This window comes from Prionailurus bengalensis, chromosome A1, assembly GCF_016509475.1.
Source record: "Prionailurus bengalensis isolate Pbe53 chromosome A1, Fcat_Pben_1.1_paternal_pri, whole genome shotgun sequence".
NCBI classification, from domain to species: Eukaryota; Metazoa; Chordata; class Mammalia; order Carnivora; family Felidae; genus Prionailurus; species Prionailurus bengalensis.
This window is the reverse complement of record NC_057343.1, coordinates 50,600,747-50,618,855: the sequence shown is the minus strand read 5'-3', so window position 1 is coordinate 50,618,855 and position 18,109 is coordinate 50,600,747. Positions and strand designations below refer to the sequence as shown.

Here is an 18,109-nt window from a genome sequence, read left to right as displayed (position 1 = left end):
TGATAAATAATGCCTGCACGTTGGTAAGAAGACAACATATGGGGAGCAGATACAAATTCACAGAATAAGAGACCTAGACGGCCAATTAATACAGGAAAAGATTCTCAGTTCACTAGTAATCTGATCCATGTAAATTAAGGCACCATTCTTCACCCATTAAACAGACAAAAGTGTGAAAGTGGGGCAATACCTACAGTTTTCAAAGACAGGAAGGAGGAAACTCCCATATTCTGCTGGGGAGATCTAAATTGCACAGCTACTTTGAAGAGAAATTTAGCAATATCAAGTGCAGGTGAAGATGCTCACACTTTGCTCCAATATTCTAGACATACATTCTGGAGAAACTCCCCCATATACATACCATATATATTCACATCAGCATTGATTATAATAGCAAAGAGAGGAAACAAGTGAGAGGTTCATCAAGGAGGAGATAAATAAGTAGTATTCCATTGTGTATATAAACCACAATTTCTTTTTTTTTAATGTTTATTTATTTTTGAGAGAGACAGAGACAGAATGAGAGTGGGTCAGGGGCAGAGAGAGAGGGAGACACAGAAGCAGAAGGAGGTTCCAGGCTCTGAGCTGTCAGCACAGAGCCCTACGCGGGGCTCAAATCCACAAACTGTGAAATCATGACCTGAGCGGAAGTCGGACGCACAACTGACTGAGCCACCCAGGCGCCCCTACACCACAATTTCTTTATCCATTCATCAGTTCTTTATCCATAGGCTCTTTCCATAATTTGGCTATTGTTGAAAGTGCTTCTATAAACATTGGGGTACAAGTGCCCCTATGCATCAGCACTCCTGTATCCCTTGGGTAAATTCCTAGCAGTGCTATTGCTGGGTCATAGGGTAGATCTATTTTTAATTTTTTGAGGAACCTTCACACTGTTTTCCAGAGCCGCTGCACCAGTTTGCATTCCCACCAACAGTGCAAGAGGGTTCCCGTTTCTCCACATCCTCTCCAGCATCTATAGTCTCCTGATTTGTTCATTTTAGCCACTCTGACTGGCATGAGGTGGTATCTCAGGGTGGTGAATGAGAAAGAATGAAATATGGCCTTTTGTAGCAACGTGGATGGAACTGGAGAGTGTTATGCTAAGTGAAATAAATCATACAGAGAAAGACAGATATCATATGTTTTCATTCTTATGTGGATCCTGAGAAACTTAACAGAAGACCATGGGGGAGGGGAAGAAAAAAAAAAGAGAGGGAGAGAGCTAAACCATAAGAGACTCTTAAAAACTGAGAATAAACTGAGGGTTAATGGGGGGTGGGAGGGAGGGGAGGGTGGGTGATGGGCATTGAGGAGGGCACCTATTGGGATGAGCACTGGGTGTTGTATGGAAACCAATTTGACAATAAATTTCATATTAAAAAAAGGAGATAAGTAAGTATTTTGGAAGTATAAAAATATGTAAGAAGTATAGATACCAATTAAAAAGAATAAGATAGAATTAAATATCATATACACACACACACACAGAGAGAGAGAGAGAGAGAGAGAGAGAGAGTCTAGCATCTGCCACAATATGGATGAAAAAAGCAAGCTGCAAACTGACAGGCAGAATCAACCTTGAAAATATGCGTAACAATGCTATCAATAATGTATGGCTACATGAATATGTTGTAAGAGTCTAAGATGACTTAGAAAAGAAAACATCACTTTGAGTACAGTAGTATCTAGTGTTGTAGGGCAAGGTAGACAGGGCTGCAGGTGTGGCTGAAATGTTTTGCTTAAAAATGTTATGAGACAAATGTGGCAAAACATTAAGATTCCCACTGGATAGTGGGAATATGTTATTCACTTAACTGTTCTATATGTTGGAAATAGTTCATAATTAAAGAAAACACAGACATACACACAGGCATACAAAAAGACAACTGATGACTAAGCTGAGGGCATTTCAAGTATCTCTTCCTAAAATTGTTTCACTACAAACATGGTCATTAAATCCATAAGTAATAATGCTTTGTATCACTATTAATATTGTTTTGAAGCAAGGATCAGTACCATAAGACATGAAGCAAAAATGAAGTTCATGCAGGAAAGAAAAAGACAAAAATACATTTGCCACTGACATGATTGCATTTCTAGAAGACTTGACAGAATCATCCAACGTTATATTAATTAATAAAACAGTATGGAAAGTGGGGAGTGTAAGGTAAACTACAACAAGGGAAATCGCACTCTGTTTCCTTGTTTTATTATCCTTCACTACTGGAATAGTTGACGGTCTACACTCTGTTGCTAAATGAACATACTCAAAATGTTTAGGGTCACCCAAACATGGTGCACAATTCAAATTTCTCTCCTACAATATTCTCTAACAAGAGACTGTTGTATGGAATAAACTGGTGATTGTGTTTTAGAAGCTATACTGTGGAAACATCCCTCTTATAGTATAATTATTTAATATGATTTTGGGTGAAAACCTAATTATATCAAAAAAGAAGTCATTCAAAAAGTGACATAACTTTCCAAGAGCCCTTATGTGAAAATTCACAAACTGGGCAGCAGAGACGTGAAGCAAGTCCATGTAGGAAAGCAAATCTGCCACGTGCCACGAGCCATGTCTTCCTGCCTCTCCCCATTTAGGAACTCATGGTCCATTAGCATTTAGTCTTTATCATACTGATTTCTACCTTAATTATATTGCTGTTAAATAATGTTGCTTGTCTAATGCAAATTATGTGAAATTCATTGAAACTTGTCTTATATACTGTAGTGTGGTCAGTTTTTGCCAATATTTCATGTGTACATGGGGAAAATGTATATATTATCCAATTGTTGGATACACTGTTTTATACAGGACTATTAAATCAGGCTCAGTAATTGTGTCAAATTTCTAAAATCACTACTATTCTTCTGCAAATCTGGAGGACTTCTGTTGGTGTTTTCTGTTTCATGTTTATTATATCTATGGTCATTTTCATGATTTTAAACTTACTTACTTCATAAGTGATAATCCAAAAGTACCCATTACTTTAAGTTCTTAGTGTTCTATATATGCAACTTGTTGCCTCCAATGCTTATGGCTAATTAATGAGTTTCTTTTTATATATTTAATTTCAGATTATACACTCATGTTTGATGAAATTTCATCAGTGGGCAACTTGAGGGACCTGAATTAGAGTGAATTCCCTAAGAGATTTTATATTTGCTTCTGCTAGGTATCCTGAGAGTATTGTCAATCAAGAGCCATTTTTAAATATTAGTATTTATTTTTTTGCCAAGATCACATGAGTACATAAATCCAAGTCCAAATCCATGTGAAGACAGAACTAAAGTGACAAATTATCACAGATTTTCTTAAAATCCATCCAAAGGAAAAGCCAAGACAGGCAAGTTTGCCTGTCATCTTACTGAGCCAGGAGCAGATGCTTTATGGAAGGATGTAAGCCCTTAAAAAACCTAAAACTTTGGAGGTTATAATTTGAACACCCCTTTTTATAAGAGCCCCAAGTCTTATCTAACCCCCTTCAGGTAGCCATTATGGCTCAGGTCTCTTGATTGTTAAGATCTACAATGCTCCCCACAAACCCAGCAGAACAGCCTCTATTCAGAGATTTTTTTTTCCTCTTTTCATTTTCAAGAATGAAATTGACCCCTGTAAACCTCATGTATTTCTTCTGGGCTCAATTTTGCATTTAAAGAATGTAGATTATGTATCATCCAACATTTTCATGTATTTTGTATTAAAGCTATTTTAGGATATTTAATCCACATGGCATTACTGAAAATATATCAAATATTACTTTCTTATATTGAATCTTCCTTTTTTTCATATTTTTCTTACCCAGAAGAATCTCTGAGGACACCTGACCCTTTGAACATGTGCTGATCAGAACCAGTTGCTCTTGCAGAGAAATCACCTTCTGACTACAAATACACACCTTCATATGAGAGGCTAATCAAGCACAACCAATAACAAAAAAGAGCAGAAAGTGAATAATTTCTTTTATTTCTACTCATTATCCCGCTCTCTCTATTATATGAAAAATAAGACATTTTGCTATTTTAAACCAAAGGCAAATCTAAAAATCCTCTTGGCTTTCTCTGATCACCTAGAACTCAAACTCTTTTTCTATTAAGACTTCTTTTCATCAGACTCACTCTAGAGAAATTCTTTGTCTTTGTGTACATTGCTATACCACTGTCCTGCTTCTTCCTACTATCTCTAGTGCTCCATTTAGAAATTGAAAAAAAAATACATTACCATCATTTTAAAGTGTGGTACCTTTTCCTTTGACAGGAAACAGTTGTAATTTAATGGCAGGATGTCCCATGGGCATAGCAACAACATGATGTAGTTTGACGACTACTTCCCCCACACCACCTGGGATGTGCTGTGGATATAGTCAGTGTCCAATAATAACTTGTTCAATAATTTATTAAATAATTATTCAACTGGCATAAATTCCCAAACACCTTCCATATGTCAAGTCTTCAGCTAACTAAAACACTATTTATCTTTCAGAAAAATGAAGTCAAGTGTTCACTAACACTGCACATTTGCAAGGTGGTGATAAACCAAATTTGTCATCTTAGTTTTTCCCTGGTGAGTTTCCAGATTGAGTTATCCTTTGGCTTGGCAATTTTATACATTCTATAAACCTCTGTACTTTGTTCTTGAATTATTGATGACTCCATTTGGGGGAAATGTTCATGTGCTTTTAACCTTTTACAAATACAATAAACAAGCCCACCCTTAGTTTTAGGACCTTTCAAATCACAACGAAAAAAGAATAAAGGAACTCTCTAAAAGTCTACCTTTATTTGAAGAAAAATTACTGAGAATGTCTCCTATTTCCACAATATGTTGAAATATTCTCTTTCCCACTGATCTGAATATATTTTTCAACATTATCAGAAACCTCTAATAGCCAGGTTTAGCTATCTGAAAACAGGTAGCAGGTTTTTCATCATTAAAAGGAAAGTGAATGGCCCTTTTATTTGTTCAGGGATTAGTGTCCACCAGTCTCACATTCCAAAATCAGGAAATCAGCCAAAGAAACTACTGGATGGCCAAGATAGATGTTACCATGTTCATGTGAGACCTACAGAATGATGAGAGAGATGGGAACAAGAAGGAACGGAGAGATTGCTGAAGGCCAGCATAGAGGCAGAAGTAGAAAGGACAGCTGGGACTTTGACAGTGAAGAAGGAGATAGAAAATTCTGGAAGTGAACACCTCAAACACACAGCAGTCTGAAAAATTTCAGCCTAAGTCATTATCTCATGGCTTGTGGGTTCGAGCCCCATTCTTTGTCCACCCTCTCTCCACCCTCCCCATGCACCTGCTCTCTCCCTCTCTCTCTCTCTGTCTCAAAAATAAATAAACATTAAAAATTTGTAATTGGGGCAAATGAATTGATATATCTAGAAAGAAATAGAGAACATCAACCTATTATGCAGTAATGGATAATTACAATGATATCTGTGGTCAACCAAAAGGTATTGACTATTTGAGAATAGGAGAGAAATTCAAACTATTCAGTTTAACAGATTATATTTAATTAATTTTGGAAACATTTTAATCAAATTTTGTTAATTTCTAATAATCCTCCAAATTTGTTTTACTGCATATAGAGATAGCCCTCCTATGTTCTAAATAAATTAACATGTCACATCTTGATCTTGACAAATAAATGAATAACTGTTCCACAGTTACAGATTAACTCATTTCAGTCAAGATTGCATTTTTCAAGTGCCATGAGTATAAGAAAGATCTCTGGTGTTAAAACATCTAACCTCAAAAGCTTAAAACAGAGAAACATTATTGAAATATATAGCAGTAAAATTCCTCTACTTCCAAATAATGAAGAAAAGTTCAGTATGGTATGAACTTTTCAACTGTCCAATATTTCTAAAGAAATTCAGCTTCATTCTTTTTTTTTTAATGTTTATTTTTTGAGAGAGAGACAGACTGTGAGCAGGGGAGGGGCAGAGAGCCAGGGAGACACAGAATTCGAAGCAGGCTCCAGGCTCTGAGCTGTCAGCACAGAGCCCGACGTGGGGCTCGAACCCACAAGCTGTGAGACCATGACCTCACGCTTCACTGACTAAACCAGGAGCCCCACAGCTTCATTCTTTTAAACAATTTATAAGAACTGATATATAAAAGGGTACAAATAAACATCGTAATGCCTCAAAAATGTACTTAAACAATACCTATTATATAATAAATTTTAATAATAATAAACCGTTTTAACATAAACTATTCACTGTTTGATACAGGACCTTAAGTCATCCTTAAAGAAGACCTATTTCTTGAGCTCCATTTTTATTCTGAATTTTTTTTTTCTTTCCAAGATTTTATTTAAATTCAAGTTAGTTAACATAGAGTATAATATTGGTTTCAGGACTAGGATTTAGTGATTCATCATTTACATGTATCACCCATTGCTCATCACAAGTGCCATCCTTAACATCCATCACACATTTGGTCCATTACCCCCCCCCACCCCCCACCACTTCCCCTCTAGCAACCCTTAGTTTGTTCTCTACAATTAAGAGTTTCTTATGGATTCTTCTTCTTTAAAAGGGACAAGAGAAAAAGGACTTTTAAAGTTATACTTGTAAAGAATATGTGTAATATTTTTTAAGCATCATATATACAAAGTTAGCAGGATCATGGTAAAGACCCTAGAATCCAACTCTACTTCAGATGTGTTAGAGCTACTTCAAATTTGATGAACTTTTTCATTGTTGCCTAAATCAGAGAAGGTTCTCCTTTTTAAATAGTTCTTCATTTCGGGTAATTTCCATCCATTCTCATATTTGGGCTATTCTCAAGTTCAAGTTTCAGAAACACAATTCAAACCTGCCTAATGAAGAAAAGTAATGTGCTGGTTCACATAACTGGGGAGTCAGATCTAGAACTGGTCTCAGCCAAACCTAGAGTCAGAGGTCAAATAACCAAATGGCCTTTCTGTCTCCATCCATAAAATAAACAGGAGGCAAAATATGGCCGCAAACAATCCCAGTTACAAACCCCACAATCAAAAAAAGAAAATTTCTGTTACCTCTTCCTACTTCAGTGGTATGTGTGTAGGGGAGGGGGTGATATATCTATAAAAGGGAACTCAAACTGACCCAGCTTTGACCAGCCCTGGCTATAAGTCCATTCCTTTGGTTGTAAAGACAAGACAGTTTTATTGACTACTTCATTAAAACAATGAGGGAACAGGAATGGGGATAGGGCATTACTGATACCAAAGAGGGGAAAGCCTATTATACACTAAAATATGTACATCAAGTACATGGTTTCTCTTATAAAAGTGACTTGTATATCTCCACTTCCTACTACCAATAGACCTCTAAATAAGGAACTCTGTGAAGATTATGGACATTTTAAAATAAGTCTTAGTTGTCTGTAACACTTGCATAAGTGAAAATAGCATGATGCTCCCCATTTGAGGAGACAAGTTCAACCATTCACCAACAGGACCCTTAAATCCTCAACTTAAAATGGGTTCAGAAAAGTAGCAAAGGTGTCCAACACCATGGTCTATAGAAAAAAGATCACCTGCTTTAATTCCCAGCTGTGTTAGGGACTGGGGATCACAGTCCAAATATGACAAGCTTATTACCAAGAAATAAACTTGAAAAGTATACAAGATACCCAGTCTCTACTTTTCTACAGTTTTATATATGACACCCAGAAATCCCCAAGGCTATTTCCAATTAAAATGGTGGCAGTATCCATCTGCCTTAAGATCCCTGCTGATTCCACAATTTTAATGGGAGAAAAGGGATTAGAGATTTGGAAGGAAGTCATCTGAGAGTGCTGGGAAATGAAGAATTGGGGATGAATTGTCAGTTTTCAGAAAGGTGTTTTCAGGTGCAAGTTATAAACATGCATGCAAAAGAAAGGAAAAAGTGTCATTTTAAGTGGAAATTCTCATGGAGAAAATGGCAGCCAAAGCAAAAAAAAAGTAAGCTCAAGTGGCTTGTGAGAGACCACCAGGTGGTGACAGGAACTAGTGACTCTCGCTGTGTAAGCTTGCGTCCATGCCCTAGTGAAGCAGGTAACCACAATAACTGCAATAACCACAATATCTTCACGTCCTTGTTCATTAATTTTAATGTCTGGATCTCCTGCGGATCCATGTCTGTTTTCCATAGATTTTGATCATGTAATTTCATTTCTTCCTATGTTTAGTCATTTGTGACTGCGAGCCTGAAACTTCATATAAAAGACCATGGAGCCAAGTCTCTGGATGGGTGCCTCGCAAGCAGTTATGAGGCATAATCCATCTGATAATCGAGATGCTTCAGAGAAAGGCTTCAGGGTCTGTGAAACCTGTTCCTGACATCAAAAAGGGTCACTCTGACTCTGAGGGTATGGTCCCTCACCAATACCAAGCTGAAGACTTGGGTGTATACTAGGCCCTTCCTTCTTGGTAGTCCCTGGACTCTAGTTTCTGGCCCTAGAGACCCCAAGACCGACAAAAAGGTTTTCTCAGTTTCTAAGAGTCTCACAAACCCCATGAGAATGGGCAAATGCTTTGAAAGGAAAAGCGGCACCAAATGTCTGCTCTCAGCCCCTTGAGTCCTTGCTGACTGGGTAGCCCTCTGAGACTTTCTGACAGATATTTTCCTTTAATTTTGTCTATATTTTCTGGGTAGTCTCTCTGAGAGAGTAGGTTTATAACAAGCTAGCTTATAATGTTAATATCCCCAGAATTAGTGAACTAAGCAATAAAAAGATTAGTTTCTATTTGTGCAATACCAATCTGGCAAGCCCCTCATCACCTCTTACCCAGCATTTTCACTCAGAAATGTGTGCTACAAACATATCCACACGTACACACAAAGATACATACACACACATGTATATGTGAGTACACCGACCATGCCCATACAACACTAATGTGTGCTGATTTTATCTTTGAAGTATCTTACTGATATGTAATACATAAATATGTGTATATGACGTGTTTGTGTATCATAACCCTTTATGGTAAACAATATGTATGTGTCACTGAATGCGTATTTGTGTTTTTCCCATGCCTTGAGTTCTCAGTCAGTGAGAACTGGTGAGCCATATTCTACAGAGGATCCCAGCCAAAATCCTAAGCGTCGCAGCCAAGAGTACTCTATCATTTTACCCAGTGTCGAGTATATTCCACAACAAGTGTTGTTTACTCAGCTGTGGCCTCTTTTTCTGCCATTTACTTTGTGTTCTGGCAAACAGTATCAACACTACTGGATATCAAAAGTACGCAAGTGAGAACGCTGGACCTCCTTCAAAGAGAAAGAAGAAAATGCAACAGGCTGGGTGTGAAAAGGGCAAGGTTTATCATGACTCGACTGGCCTTCTGGAAATGAAAAAGCAGCTCCAGAAGGTAAAGACTAACAGATCATTTGGGATTTGGGAAAGTCCTCTGACAGAAGGAGGGACATCATAAAAATCACTGCAGCCTGGGACAGCTGACCAAATAGTTACGGAATGTATCTGGAAGAAAACAGGACAGCAGACAAGTTATGATTTCAGAGGATGTTCAAAGAAAGGAATAAGGATTGCTAAAATATGAAACAAGAATACATCTCCACAGAGAATAGGCTTCAAAGCCTCTTCAGGGCTCTGTAGCGTGGAGTTGGCTGCTGCTTCTATTGAACTCAGGCTTCTCTGTATCCCAATTCCTCGCAGAGACTGTGTATGCAGGTGTCTACTCTAGCAGGGGATGGCTTCAATAAAAACGGTAATCCTTAAAGAGAACCACGAGCACTTAAAATGTCTATATTAGCAAATATCAAGACATTTTAAGTAAAAAAATAATTTGGCAGAAAAATAGATATGGTATGATCTCATATTCTTTTAAAATCCTAGAACTATATAGGTGTATTTATCTCTTCCTCTTTACCTATATGACATGAAAAAGTTCTAGCATATGTGCTAACTTTTAACAATGGTTACATCTAGAGAAGAAAGTGAATGGAGGTAAGGTAAAAAGTTAAAATAATATTATATTTTTACTTTATTTGTAAGTATTGTTTGAATATGTTTAACAAATTTGTATTTAAATATAGAAATGCATAGAATAAAAAGGTATCATCTCTATTGTGACTGACGCATACCATATGGAACTATTTAATATTAACGTACATTTCACTTTAATAATCTATCATGATCCTAATCTTAGAATAAAACTCAAGAATTTTATAATAACAATTTGTATCATTTTATTTGCTTCCATGGAATTGACAACATATGGCAAAGGGCCTACTTTTCAGAATATTAAGGATACATTATTGTTCCGCTTGGACTTCAGCTCTTATCACTGGAAACCTGCTTTTTGGTCTGAATTTCTGAAGAACCAGAGAATCCTTAGAGAGAGAAAGAGACAGACCAAAAAATGGAAAAATAAAATCTATGCTCTACTGAAGAGAACGTTTTTTGTTTGGTTAAATAATCTACAGGATTTTTTGCTAGAAAAGTAAGTAAAAAATACATTATTAATATATTACAGAATTATCCTGCCTTGTGTAATATTAGCCAGTGAGAAAAATCTTTCTCTGTTTGTGTCTAAAAAACCACTTTCTCCAAACGTGAGTTTAGATAAACATTTTATATTTGTTTCTCTTTTTTCTGGTCACAGTGTGGGAATGTGGGCAAATGCAATTTCTCTTCAGTCTCAAAAACAGAAAAGAAGAAAAGTGGTTTCTAAAATGCAGTATGTGCACAGTGGTAATAACCAAATGTCAACAGCCAGAAAAGTATATTGTCTCTTTAAATCAGCAACATTACAAAAGAAAGTTCATTTATTTCTTTGAAGTCATAAGGAAACTGATGGCAACATGAGCTATTTCCTCAACCAAAACAAAATAAAAATTAGATATTAAAAACCACTGAATATCAAAAGTTATTTCATTTCATGCATTACAATTTACTCTCCCAGACTTAATGATGGGCTCCCTATTTGCTGAGTGAATGTTTAACTAGAAATATTCAGAGCCTTGAGATTTCTCATTAATCATGATCATCATTTCATGCCCCTCAACCCTATCCTCCAAAATAACTGTTCAGTGGTTAAAAATCCTTATCAAAATACCAACATCAGTTTTCAAAGAGCTGGAAAAATCTTAAAATTTGTATAGAACCACAAATGACCCCAAATCGCCAAAGCAATCTTTAAAAAAAAAAAAAAAAAAGCAAATCTGGAGGCATCACAATTCTGGACTTCAAGTTACATTATAAAGCTATAGTAATCAGAACAGTATGGTACTAGCACAAAAATAGACACATAGATCATGGAATAGCACAGAAAATACAGGGAAAAAACACAATTATATGGTCAATTTATCTGTGACAAATCAGGAAAGAATATCCGATGGAAAAAAGTGTCTTCAACAAATGGTGCTGGGAAAACTGGACAGCAACATGCAAAAGAATGAAACTAGACCACTTCCTTACACCATACACAGAAATAAATTCAAAATGGATTAAGAACCTGAAACCATAAAAATCCTAGAAGAGAACAAAGGCAATAACTTCTTTGACATTGGCCATAGCAACTTCTTTCTAGATTTATCTCCTGAGATATGGGAAACAAAAGCAAAAATAAACTATTGAAACTATATCAAAATAAAAAGCTTCTACAAAGTGAAGGAAACAATCAACAAAACTAAATGGCAACCTATGGAATGGGACAAAATATTTGTAAATGACATATCCAGTAAAGAGTTAGTGTGCAAATATATAAATAACTTATAAAACTCAACAACAAAAAGTCCAAGTAATCCAATTTAAAAAATGGACAGATGAACAAATATTTCTCCAAAGAAGACATACACATGGCCAACAGATACATGAAAAGATGCCCATCATCACTTATTACCAGAGAAACACAACTCAAAACTACAATGATATGTCACCTCACACTTGTCAGAATGGCTAAAATTAAAAACACAGGAAAGAACAGTTATTGGTGAGGATGTAGAGAAAAAGGAATCCTTGTGCACTGTTGGTGGGAATGCAAACTGTTCCACTGTGTAAAACAGTATGGTGTATCCTCAAAAAGTTAAAAATAGAGTACCCTAAGACCCAGAAGTTGCACTACTGGGTATTTACCCAAATGAAAAAACATTAATTCAAAGGGATACGTGCACCCCTATGTTTATAGCAGCATTACTGACAATAGCCAAGATATAGAAGCAACCCAAGTGTCCATCAATTGATGAATGGATAAAAATGATGCCATTAAAAAAGAAAAAAAAATATATATATATAATGGAATATTATGCAGCCATTAAAAAGAATGAAATCTTGCCATTTGCAATGAAATGGATTCCAAAAAATTATTAAGCAAAAGCATCAACTAATAATCTGCTAAAATCAAACACAAATTGTATATATACATATATACAAAATATAAATTTATACACTTATATATGTGCTACACATTTTAAATAAACTTATTAACAAAAAATGTAAATTATTATAAGGATTTACTGTTTTCAACAAAAAATGTTAGCAATAATTTTTTTTAAATAACAAAGTTGGTGGAGAAGTAGTATGATTGCCACGCTAATAAACTCTGACAATATTATAAGTTTTCATAGGCTTTCTGGAAAATAGTGAATCAGTTGTGTTAAACTGTGAAATTTTCTGAGCTTTGAACCATAAAGTCACCTTTTAAAAACTTATTCTAGAGGCGCCTGGGTGGCTCAGTCAGTTAGGCGTCCGACTTCAGCTCAGGTCATGATCTCACGGTCTGTGAGTTCAAGCCCCGCGTCGGGCTCTGTGCTGACAGCTCAGAGCCTGGACCCTGCTTCAGATTCTGTGTCTCCCTCTCTCTCTGACCCTCCCCCATTCATTCTCTGTCTCTCTCTGTCTCAAAAATAAACATCAAAAAAATTAAAAAAAAAAACTTATTCTAAAATACAAAGAAAAGAACAATGTAAGTACCAAATTTCATTTGTTAATAATTTATAAAAATAAAAAAAACTTATATATTTATTATCAGGGAAATGTCTAATAAAACAAAAAACACACATAGTATATTATAAACTTTTACATGATAGTGTCACAAAATTTTAATAAAGTGGGAAAATGCTCACTGTTTTACCGTGAAGAAAGCAAGATACATATCTATTATATAACTATTTATTATATATATAGTGTTATTACCCAAATAGAATTTTCTGTACTACATCTCTTCACTAAACTGTAAGTCATTGGAGGATAGTGTGCTTGTAGACACAGACACATACACATCATTCAGTCTTTCTCAAATGTGTAGCACATTGTCCATGATCAGGACATGTTTTTTAATCACTTGAATAAACCAGGCCAACAAGTATATATACATACTTAAAGGATTAAATGAAATTTATCAAAGGGTTAACAATTGTATGACATGGATGTTTTTCCTCTTTCCGGATTTTTACAATAAGCATTCATTTTATAAAATATTAAAGAAACAATTACTAACTGAAAAGATATTTCCTAGCCAACTGTAAAAATTAGAGAAATTTGGGGCACCTAGGTGGCTCAGTCAGTCGTGTCCGACTCTTGATTTCAGCTCAGGTCATGATCTCACAGTTTTGTGAGTTTGAGCCCCATGTCAGGCTCTGTGCTGGCAGCAGGGAGCCTGCTTGGGATTCTCTGGCTCTCCCTCTCTCTCTGCCCCTCCCTCACTCACGTTGTCTGTTTCTCTCTCAAAATAATTCAATGAACTTAAACAAAAAACTAATTTGTTAAAAAAAAATTAGAGAAATTTGAGCAGACTGCTTTCTCTTGAATGTGAATAAACCTGACATTGCTGATGCAGTTCTAATTGATTTTTTTTTTTTTTAAGTGTCTGGGCAGTGTGTAAAAAGAAAGGCTATATATTCTCATTGTGTTTGGGCAGCACCAACAGACAGAAGATGAGTATGTTCAGTCACAATTCCTTGTTTTAGGGCCAAAAGAAAGCTGTTGAATAACAACAGACCCACAAAGGGAAGCAAACTAACAAACACTGGGTAGAACAGATAATCCTCAGGTTGAATCCAAGGCTCCCTGACTAACATGACTGTTGCTCACTCACAAAGAGGAACTTGAGTGTTAGTTGGGATAATTTGGTGTGTCAGAAAAGAATTTTCAGGAGGCAAGTTTTCATGCCACTCTGCTACAATCTGTGATTTTTGCAAAGGACTCAGTTTGTAGCCTTGGTTCCCTCTCCCCCACCCTACCCCCGCAAAACAGCTTAAACAGAGCCCAAATCTCTTGAAATATCTTCCAGCTACCTTATAGATTTGTTACAACACGTGAATTCCTTAATAAGCCTATTAGGCTGAAATATTCACATCCAAAATACAGCAGCTGCTCAAAACGCATTGTTTTTAAAAGCCTTCCAGGGGCGCCTGGGTGGCGCAGTCGGTTAAGCGTCCGAATTTAGCCAGGTCACGATCTCGTGGTCCGGGAGTTCGAGCCCCGCGTCGGGCTCTGGGCTGATGGCTCGGAGCCTGGAGCCTGTTTCCGATTCTGTGTCTCCCTCTCTCTCTGCCCCTCCCCCGTTCATGCTCCGTATCTCTCTGTCCCAAAAATAAATAAATGTTGAAAAAAAATAAAATAAAATAAAAGCCTTCCAATGAGGTAACATGATGCCTTCACAAGCCAATGCATATTTTATGGATGGTACTGTGTATTGTTTTTGTACTAATATTAATTTAATGAGCACTTCTGTTTGTTACAGATTGGCTAATACATTTTTTATTTCCTATAGTTTGGGTCAAGCCCTTAAGTAATTGGCCTCTAGACAATTTCACATTCAAGGCACAGTTCTTTAATGGAGATCTAAATAAAGTGTGGTATTAAACAGTCTGCTTATGAAAGAAAACTTCTAATCTGATATCTGCGTCAGATGATGTACCCTGGAGGGTTGCCATCTGGTTCATGTATTTTTAATAATTTCAAGATTAGGTCGCTATAGTTCAGATCTACAGCATTCTTTGTTTTATTTAGTTGTGAGTTAAAATGAGTCACTGTAAAACTGGAAGAAGCAACTTCCTATGATTGAAAGGGATGTGGGGTAAAATCCCCAATCTACTTGTAATGTCTTTAAAAACAGTATTTACATTTCAAATCTGAGCTTCATTGGAAATCAACACAAAGTGATAAACCTTTCTTTTAAGAATTTACTTGTGAAATTTTACAATATTGGGGCAGTTTTGATTGAAAACATTAGTTTAAAAATACTTAAAATTTATTTTAATATTTATTTTTAAAAATAAGGAAAAGTTGACAGGCCCCAAGTAATATTGCTGCTCCTCCTAAGAAACTATATGAAGGAATATCAAAGCTTCTTAGTGAGGCACACTGGATACTGCTGTATCTCTTTTTAGATCACTGGACCAGTATTTCACTAAAGGACAATGAAAAGTCATCCCAACTGACTTAGAGAATTAAGGCTGCTGACAAAATAATTCACTCCCAGAGAGAAAACTATACCAGGGAAAATACAGAGAGTATCTTTTTGTCATCTTTTCATTTGTTTTCTGGATAGAAATAGCAATGTTTTTTGTTTACATTTTAAATTTCCTCCTCTCCCCAGAATATCTCCTCTTAATTCTTTATAATTGGTAGTAACAAATCATATTTTGTGCTAGTGCAGTTGGAATTTGGAAATTTTCTGACACAATATGTTCACTGAAATTGTTAGGTATATTATAATTTGGCATATTACCAATTTAAAACTTAAAAATTGTATTTAAAAATCCTACATCTTACTTTTTACTATATTTTAGTGTTCTTATTGAAGACATACATTTTCATTTCTACACTAAAGAACACAGAATGAAGTTAAAGGAGAAATGTGAAAACATTTCTACATCCATTCCTCAGAGAAAATCACTTAACAGTGATTAATGTTAATATATTATCTTCCATTTATATATATGTTATATATATAATTAAAATAATATGCTTTTGATAGACTCTACTGTAGAGCAATTTTGTTCAGTTAACATTAACTATTCTTTAATGTCATTTCAAATGACCATGTTATATGGTATCCCATTGACACAATTTATTTAACTCTCTGTTGCTGCATATTTATGATGCTTTCAGTATTTCACTCTTACTAATATTTTAACAGAAATATTTATTCAACATTCTGAATGAATGCTTAATATAAATCTTAAAAGGGGAAAACAATGGGCCCAACAGACACTTGTTACATATTACTAAATTATTTTCCATACAGATTCTACTAATTTACACTGACTAGCAAATATAAATCTCACCCCTATCTCATCAGCATTAAGCATACTATTTGCTTTAAGTAGGCTCCACCCCCAGCAAGGAGCCCAAAGCAGGGCTCGAACTCACAACCCTGAGATCAAGACCTGAGCTGAGATCAAGAGTCAGACACTCAATCAAGTGAGCCACCCAGGAACTCCAGCATTAATCAAACTATTATCTTTTAAAATGTACATTAGTTTGGTGCTTGAAAAATTATTTTATGAATTAGTATTACCACTGAGCTTCAACATATTCCCACATGTCTGTCCAAGTATATTTATTCTTCCATAAGTTTTTTGTTCATGTCCTTTTCTTAGTCTTTAGAAAATTTGCTTTCTTGTGTTTGTCTTTTCTTTACCTAAGGGTATTCACATTTTTCTGTACTGCTTAAAGGTGGAAAAAAATAAAAACAATACCAATTCTTTACAATTCTGTAAAGAATACAAAGGAAGGGTATGGAGAGGCTTCATACTGTCCCTCGATTTAAAACTTGGCCAATTCTGTGTGGTTCAAAGCTTATGCTCTATTTAACAGAGAGAGCAGGAAAAGGAAGCTAGAAGGAATTCAGAAGTAAAAATTATGTATTTAAGATGTTTTTTATAACATTCTTTTATTTTACAGATAAAGTCGGGCACATAAAAGCTGGTTAATGGCAAGACCAAGACTAAAGACTGAAACTCAGGCCATTGGACCTCTGCCTACTATTAACCCACATTTGGAAAGACAGAATCTTCTAGATCCCTTTGGCACTGTGCCTCAGGCCTCTCCCAGTCAACAGCCAGAGAACATTGTTCATTTGGGATAGAGAGGAAAAGGATGATGAATCGATGGAGTGGAGAACACTGCCAAACTGCCATTTTTTCCTCTCTTCTTTCTTTGGGTGTAAGACTTCATTGACATGAAAAGTATAAATAATATCCTGAGAGATTCTGGTTGATTTTGTCTTAGGGCTTAAGATTTGGCCAACTTACTGCTAACTGCATCAGGAGGCAGCGTGACCAAAACAGATTTGAATGGAATCCTGTTGAAAGTGGCGATGATACAAAGCTTATTAAAAAGATTTTGGCAAGGAGCACCTGGGTGGCTCAGTTGGTTGAGCTTCAGCAGTTCATGAGTTTGAGCCCTGCGTCCGGCTCACTGCTTTCAGTGCTGAAGCTGTCAGCTCTGAGCCGACTTGGGATCCTCTGTCCCCCACTTCTCTCTTCCCCTCCCCAACTTGGGCTCTCACTAAAATAATAAAAATAAAAATTGGTAAAATCTTAATGAACTTTCAATTCTAAAGTGCTGATATTTAAAAGGAGTACTTAATAGCAGAAAGATAAATTATACAGGGCACCTGGGTGGCTCAGTCGGTTAAGCATCATTATCTCACTGCTTGTGGGTTCGAGACCTGCCTTGGGCTCTGTGCTGACAGCTCAGAGCCTGGAGCCTGCTTTAAATTCTGTTCCTCCTTTCCCTCTGCCCCTCCCCTACTCACACTCTCTCTTTCTCTCAAAAACAAAATAAACATTTTAAATTTTGAAAAAAAAAAGATAAATTACAATAACTGAATCAAGGGCACAATCAGAAAATGCCTGCTCTGGAAACTCATCCAGTTCTCGACTATTCCTGTTTTGGATAAATCCAATTGTGGTTCCCAAATCCACTGGTGTTCTTATGAATTTGTGTTTCTTCTTGCACAAAGATAGCTACTAGGGTCTGTTATGTGTTTCAATTCAAATCATTTGGACCACTATGTGTAGAAGAATTCTGAGCCAACAGTGGAAAACATCAGAGCTACAATGATCATTAGGCCATGTCTACCATCTGTCCAGAAGAGAAGAGTCATAGCTACACATTTGTCATATCTCTGTGCCATCGTCAATAATC

General features: G+C 36.1%; 1 long non-coding RNA gene across 1 annotated transcript; it reads left to right on the top strand.

Moving 5' to 3' along the window:
• The first annotated feature begins 10,222 nt into the window (after window positions 1-10,222).
• On the top strand, window positions 10,223-17,156 carry LOC122483613. Its single transcript, XR_006297428.1, has 2 exons — window positions 10,223-10,451; window positions 16,862-17,156. It is a non-coding gene; the product is annotated as an uncharacterized LOC122483613 (long non-coding RNA).
• Window positions 17,157-18,109: the final 953 nt, after the last annotated feature.